Below are 7,894 nucleotides of genomic sequence, written 5' to 3' on the forward strand. Positions count from 1 at the left end.
GAGCAACAAGCCAGCAGATTTGGTTCCCAGTAAGGACCTTCTTCCTGGCTTGCAAATGGGTTTCCTTCTTGCTGTGTCCTCACCTGGAGGAGGGAAGGCACGCTGTCCTGCTTACAAGAGCACGAATCCCCATCATCGGGGCTCTGCTCTCGAGATCTCACCTAACCCTAATTACGCACCCTACCCCCAAGGCCCCACCACCAAGTACCAACACACTGGGCCTTAGGGCTTCCACATAGGAATCTGGCGGGGGGAGTGGAGGAGGCATCAATATTGGGTCACAACAGACAGTTTGAATGGGCAGGTGAATAAATGCTTCGGTGAACAAATGAGTGGGTAGAATCAGAGGGACGGCAAGCCGTAGCCGCGGCCTCGGTCCGCTCGGAGCCCATGGACCACGAATGCCATCTGACCCCCTCAATATCCCTTGAGACTCCCTGCTTCCCCCCGCCTCCTCCCCCACTCCTGCCGGGGTTGGGTCCCTCCTTGGGGACATGTCACCTTGGCGAATCCAGAGATGCTGCAGTGACAGGACCCATCCCGGGCTCTATCTTAATGTCACCCAAACAGCTCCTTAAAACCAAACAGCTCATCACAATTATTATAAAATATTAAAATGACTCACAAAATAAATTATTCACACACCTCATGTACGGCTTCCAGGTGTTTGGGGACTAATGAGTTTTTTTTTTTTTTTTTTTTTTTTTTTTTTTCTTAAGCAGGCAGCTGGAGGGGCCCTCAGAGATCAGGGAGGGGCTGAAAAACCATCTACCAGTCATGTCCCTGTATAGATGGGGACACTGAGGCACAGGGATATGGGGAGGCAGAGGCGGAAGGAGGGCAGGACGTGGTGACCATTTATGCACTTTTTTTTTTAAAGATTTTATTTATTTATTTGACACAGAGAGAGAGATCACAAGTAGGCAGAGAGGCAGGCAGAGAGAGAGGAGGGAGCAGGCTCCCCGCCGAGCAGAGAGCCCGATGCGGGGCTCGATCCCAGGACCCTGAGATCATGACCTGAGCCAAAAGCAGAGATTTAACCCACTGAGCCACCCAGGCGCCCCTATGCACTTTTGTCTATACTGCCTGACAAGCGGGCAGGGGGAGAGTCAAGGGTCTTCCCTCGGTCCCCTACATTCCGGTGGCTGGAGAAAGCGGGGTCTCTTGCTTTGGAGAAAGCTGTGGGGGATTTCTGGTGCATTTCCCATGTGCCTGACCCTGTGATGAGTGTTGGAGCACAGCAGTGACTGAAATAATGAAAGTTCCTACCTTTGTGGAGCGGACAACCAATAAAACTATTGGAAAGAGAAAATTCCTGAAATGCATTCTTTCTGATCAAGACTGCAAAGAAAACAAAATGGGATGACATGCTGGGCGTGTGTGACTTTAGTTAGCAAAAGGGGATCGGGAGGGTCTTTCTGGGGAGGTGACATTCCAGCAGGCAGGGGGACAAGCCTTGGGGAGGGTGCTCCAGGAAGGGGACAGAGCAAGTGCAAAGGCCCTGAGGTTGGAGAAACCTGGGTGAATTCAAGAAACAGAGAGAAAGCCAATGGAATGTAAGGCCATTTTCAAACAAGTGGGTCTTAAACCAGCAAAATGAGAGAGAGAGCGTGAGGCAAACCAAGGAACACTCTTCACTACAGAGGACAAACTGGCCATCACAGGAGGGGAGGTGGGGGGGTGGGAAAAGTAGGGGAGGGGATGAAGGAGCGCACTTTTGATGGGCACCGGGTGATGTACGGAGGTGCTGAATCGCTATCTTGTACACCTGCAACTAATATTACATTGTATGTTAACTAACAGGAATTTAAGTAAAACTTTAACAAGAAGGGCACTCTGCAACCATGCATTTTAGGGGGGCGGATGTGATCCAAAATGCTCCCCTTGCAACAAGTCAGGATAAGGGTTCAGCGGGCCATCATTGAGAGCACAGGATTGGGCAAGTCTCTGTGGAGTCCTAGGTTCAAGTTGCAATAGTTACATCCAACCGCGTGACCTGGGTGCATGATCGCCTTACTGGTTTGCTATCATTGTGTAAAAATTACCCCCAGACGCCGTGGCTTAAAGTGACATTCAGTATCTTGGTTTCTGTGCATCAGACATCTGGGCATGGCTCAGCGTGATCTTGTGCTTGGGCTGTAAAACGGCGTCAGCCAGAGACGAGGTCTCATCTGAAGTTGCGACTGGGGCAGGATGGCTCCCAAGCCCTCTGGTGGTCATCAACGAGCACTGACCCCAGTGTGCCTGCTGCATTCTCCTCCTCAGAGGCAGGAGACGGATGGGGGACCCAGGGCAGGCAGATCAGGGAACAGAGACCCGTGGGACCTCTTTGCAGGGCGGTCTACCGCAATGGTCTCTCTGAGCCTTAGTATCCTCATGGGGAAAAAGGACAGTGAGTCCCTGCTCTGCAGGGGGAGGTGACGGGGAGGATACTGTACAGTGGGGCATAAGAGGGTTCTGGGCATCGAGGGTCATCCTCAGCTCTTTTCTCTGGAAATGGTTTGGGTTATCTGAATTGGGGATTCCCAGTTAGCCTCTTGCTCCGATCAGAGGCAACACTGACAGACACTGAGCTTTGCAAAAACCATTCTGACTTCTCAAATGCCATCATTTGTTAACTCATTGGCTTGTCCCCATATTAGTTTCCAGTGGCTGCCGTGACAAGTTCCCGCAAACAGGATGGCTTACACAGCAGAAAGTTATTGTCTCGCTGTTCTGGAAGCTGTGAGTCCAAGATTAAGGTGTTGGCAGGGTCAGTTGCTTGCAAGGACTGCGAGGGAAGGATTTATTCCGTGCCTCTCTCCTTGGGCTTGTAGATGACCCTCTACATGGTCACGGGCATTGTCCTCATATGCGTGCCTGTGTCTGAATTCCCCCCGTTTATGGGAATAATCCCCCAATCATATGTGATTAAGCACCCTTCCTTCTCCAGTATGACCTCACTTTAACTGATTACATCTGCAACGACCCTATTTCTGAATAAGGGCACATTCTAAAGTCTTGGGGTTAGGACTTCAACATATGAATTTGGGGGACACACAGTTCAACCCGCAGCACCCACCAATGAAAGATTCTTGTCTCTCTCTCTCTGTTGATTTCTCTATCTGTCTCTCTCTTTGTCTCATCGTCTGTCTGAGGCTCTATGTGTGTGTCTCTGCCTCTCTCCCCAAACTCATCCCCACCCCAGGACCCTTGAATGTGCTTCTCTCACTGCCTTGAAAGCCCTGGCTCTTGTGTGTCTGCTTTCTCAGCTCAGATGACAGGTTCTCAGCAGGAAGCTCTTCAATGCACCTCACCTTCAACCCTCCTCTATCATCTCTTTGCTGTTCTTCAAACACACCAGGCACGTTCCTGCCTCAGGGCCTTTGCCCAGGCAGTTGCCTCTGCCTGGAACACCCTTCGCACAAGTGGTTCCTTCCTTCATCTTCTCAGATCTCAGGACAAGTGGCACCTTACTGGCTAGATTGTCCCTCCTGCAGTCCCTCCCTGAGCCCCTCCTCCCTCCTCTGTTCCCCCTTGCCAGTGTCCCTGCCAGGTAGATCACCACCCACTGCTTTAACTGTTTCCTGCCTGTCTCCACCCCACACTGTCAGTCCCACCGGGCAAGTACTGTAGTCTTGGTCCCTGCTGTATCCCCAGCTTCTAGAACAGGACCTAGCTCACAGCACTTGGTGAATAAATGTTTTTGCAATCGATGAATCATATGACTAGTCAGAAGATCTCAGAATGGCTGCCTAGACCTCTAGCATGGAAGAAGCTGCTGCATCCCAGGCATAGAATCTTAAAATTGTCACCAAATCTTACTTAGATCCAGAAAGAAAGAAGTTTTGGACTCTTCCCTCTCCAATTCGCTCCACTCCCTTCCCGCTCCAGTTCCCACTCCAAGCCTCATGGGCATGGTTCAATAGCTTTCCTTGGTTACCTCCCGTGACGGGGAGCTCATTACAACCTAAGGCAGACCATTCAGGTTTTGGATCAGTCTGCAGCCACAACCCTTCCTTAAGAACCAAAACCACATTTTTCATCTTGCAGTTCCCTTTGGTCTCAGAACTGCCCCTCACCTGCTTCCCACTCATGTCGGCCACAGCCAAACAACTCCTTTGGCCTCTGGGGCCAGAGAGATGGGGAGGAAGGGATCTGAGGGTAAGAACCCTGCGTTCTGAGGTGCAGTTTCCCCGCTCTCCAGCCTTCCTGGAGAGTTTCTGACAAAGATGATAGCTGAACGGTGAGCTGATAGCTACAGTGTGTGCTGATGACTAGGTGTGAGAAGCAGAAGCTGATAGCTGAAAGGTTAACTGATAAGGGATGCCCTGGCTGATAAGCAAAACGTTGGAAGATAACTAGCCTTGGGTAAGAACTACCACGCTTTGGCCAAGAATTCCTTTCTCCCTCCCTTTCTCTCGTTTCCTTCTGGAACATATATTGAGCGCCTCCTGCATGCCAGGCCCAGCGCTGGGAGTAACCGTGATAAACATGGATCCGAGGCAGTCTCTCCTTCAGAACACTCAGGCTGCCGCTGCCGAGATCTGAGCTCTTCTGGAAGCCCCCAAACCAGCAAAATCATTCCGACAGCCAGGCATGGAGCTGTAATGGGGGAACGGCAGGTGGCAGGCAGGATTCCCCCCACCCAGCTCCTGCCTGCTGGGGGCTGAAGCAAACCCCGGAGTCCGTCCCTGCTGTTGGCACTTCTGGACTGGCTTCCCTCTCTCCTGCGTGGGTGGCGAGCGACTTCATCTGGCCCCAGTGGCTGTCACTCAGCCCCAGTCAGACTGGAGACAACACGGTTGCCATGGGAACGAATATGCTTTCCCCCTGGGGTTGGGGGGAAGCGGGTGAGCCAAGGGAGGCAGAAACTGTGTGTGGATGCGTGAATTCGGCACAAAGTGACCCAGGCCTGGTGACTCAGTGGCGTCGAGGGCGGGGGTTTAACTCCTTTGCTCCTGCTGTCCCCTCCTCTCGGCCTCACAGTCTGGGTCCCTCAGGAAGCAGGGTGCTGACATGAGAGTTAACCCTCCGCCCTAGAGAGCCTCATGCCCAGCAAGCTAGTCTCTGTGCCTCCGCTTCCCCATCCAGAAAGTGGGCACAAGAAGGACTCATGTACGTGTTCATGAAAGGAGCACTTCGTGTATGTCTGTCACGTGCGAGGCATTGTTCTAGTTCGTTCCGGGCTCCTTGGCCATGGGGGAGAGTCAGACAACAGAGGAGAAAAATCAGAAGGCGCGGTGCAGGCAAGACAAGAAAGTAGGATAATGTCAGAGGGAATGAAGGGGGGAGCAGTGACATTTGAACTGAGACTTGAGGGAAGAGATGAAACCAGTCGAGGGGGCATGGCTGTGCAAAGGCCCTGGGGCAGGACTGCGCCTGGCGAGATGGAAGAACAGAGAAGAGGCACATGTGGCTGGAGTGGAGTGAGCGCCGGGATGGGAGGGAGGAGAGGAGGGCAGAGGGGGGTAGGGTAGGTTGTGCAGGACCTAGGGGACCGCGGTTGGTCGAGGACTTGAGCTTTTCTCCGGGGACGTGGGTGCCCTTCTGTGTTGTGGGCTGAGGAGGGCAGCTCTTACTCGGGTGCTCCCGCGCGCCCTCTGGTGGATGCTGCGGGAATGACAGCCTGTGGGGACGACAGGCGAGGGGACGGACCTTGGCCCAGGATCTGCGTGGGTCCAGGGAAGAAATAATGCGGGTCAGCGGGCCAGAGGCTGCCTCTGCTGGCCTTGCAGCGTCTTTTATCATGGTCGTGCCGGAGCATTTACATATTGAAATACATAGACTTTTACAACGAAGAATATTCTTTTTATTTCTCCCTTATATTCTAAGCAGCAAGTTATGTTTTTGGAAATTGCATGTGTAGGTTGGTTATGTTGTCTATGAATTTTACTCCAGAACGGGCTGAGACTCGCAGCCCCGCGGCGGCCCCTGTTGCGTATCTGTGTGACGAGGCCTGGCGTATAATAAAAACTCAGGAATCTGGGCCTGTGGTTCATGGGGTCATGGGACAGAGGCAGGAGGGAGGCAGTGTCCTCCCCAGGTTCCTGGGAGTTCCAGACACCGCGCAGCTCCGTGGTCCGGGGACCCCATCCCAGCTCCCCATAGCTCTCTTTTTGTGGGCGGAGAAACAGACTTCAAGCCAGTCAGAAAAGCCTGGCTGGGACCAGGAGGCAGGAGGGTTTCCGTTTCGGCTTGGGTTGCAGACTGGGAAGACCGAAGCAAGGTTGGGGTCTCTTTATTCCTCGGATGGGACGGCTGAGTGTGAAGGAAGCCCACTCAGAGGAAAGTCAAGCTGAGACACAGAAAGACTTCCAGTAATATCATCTTAGCTCCTGGATCCAAGCTGTGCCAGAAACTGGGAACCCGGGACTTGGCCGTTGCTGGAACCTCTGGTTCATTTTGCCCAGACCTGTTTAAGTTCCATTGTTCTCGACCAACCAGAGCCATGACCAGGGCGCTGGGTTTCACACTCTCAAAGTGCATGTCCTGTTATGGTTTCTTCATGTGCTGGGCAGCTCTTATAAGGCGGCACAAGGAAAGTTTGGGGGATGATATATTCTTCCTCCCGATTGCGGTGATGGTTTCCTGGAAATACGCACGCATCAAAACCTATCAAATTATACACTTTTGCATCTTTACCTCTCAAGTACGCCTCAATGAAGGCCTAGGTCTTTCAAAGTGTATCAATATCATCATTTCAGCTCCTGGATCCAGCCATGCCTGAAAGCAGATATTTTGGACTTTCCAGATACATAAGCCAGGAAATATCCCATTGGGGGAATTTTCATTAATTTTTATTTCATTGTGAGCTTTGTTAATGTTTCTCTGTCTCATGTTGCAGTCTAGATACAAGAGGAGACCGAGAGGGGGCAGGAAACTGCTGTGGATAAAGAGTTTAAGTTCATGCTCATCCAGGAAGTTGTTCAACAGGCTCTCTCTTCTGCAGAACTTGTCAGAGCCTTTAGCGGGCCCACTCTGAGGCTTGCTCTCCACAGTTTACAGTAGGTTTCCTAAATGTGAGTCCCAGATAGCCACAAGAGTTACCTACTCATCACTGCCCCCCGTTGGCTCCTTACTGTGCTAGTCTTTGTTTACCCTCACTTTCTGCTGCTCCCTGGAATCGTCTTCCAGATAACACTTTCTCCTCCCTGAAAGCTCTGCACGGTAGTCCTTCAGAACTCGGCCCCAAGGCCCTTCTCACTTGGACATCTTGTTCCTTTGCTTTTTTCTCCTCCCGTGTTGGAAAACACTAGAAACACTCGGAGGCCCTGTGCGTCCTTGCCCAGGGGAAATACCTCTCCTAGCCGCTCCCTTGCAGTCCTCTCCTGTGCCTTTGCTTATGCTGTGTGCCCCGCCTGGCTGCCTTTCCTCTCCAGCTAACCAAATCCTCCTGTGGGTCAGGATTCCCCTGGATGCTGGAGCCCAGAGCGATTCTGGATTATTAAATAAACAGCATAATTCTCGTGGTGAGAAATGAGTCCGTTTCCAGTCTTCTTTGACTCCCTCCGATGATGTAGAGGAGGAAAGTCTCTGCTGGGGGCTGAGGTGCTCTTAACCCTTTCCCGTCTCCCCCTCATCCTCTTGAAAGCAAAGCGACAGCAGGCAGTGGCTCTGAGCCTTGGGCGGAACCACCGTGTTTTGTTTCCATCCTGTGTGTTTTGTCGCCCACTTCTATTTGTGACAGGTGTAAGCAGCTCTCCATTTCCAGGAGGGAAGCAGAGACTCTGTTTTTAAATACACTGACTTGAGAAGACATGAGTCAGCTGGAGGCAAATACTAAATAAATCGTAGAACAGGTGGGGCGCCACCTTTCCGGATGAAGTTTGGGAAACGTTCGCCTCTTTCAGGAAGCCCTTCTGGATTGCCCTGGCCAAGCCTTGGAGGTCTCTGCTTTGGTTCCTAAGGCCCT

Source organism: Mustela putorius, unplaced genomic scaffold (assembly GCF_011764305.1).
Source record: "Mustela putorius furo isolate JIRA1106 unplaced genomic scaffold, ASM1176430v1.1 tig00000095_pilon_pilon_pilon, whole genome shotgun sequence".
Taxonomy (NCBI): domain Eukaryota; kingdom Metazoa; phylum Chordata; class Mammalia; order Carnivora; family Mustelidae; genus Mustela; species Mustela putorius.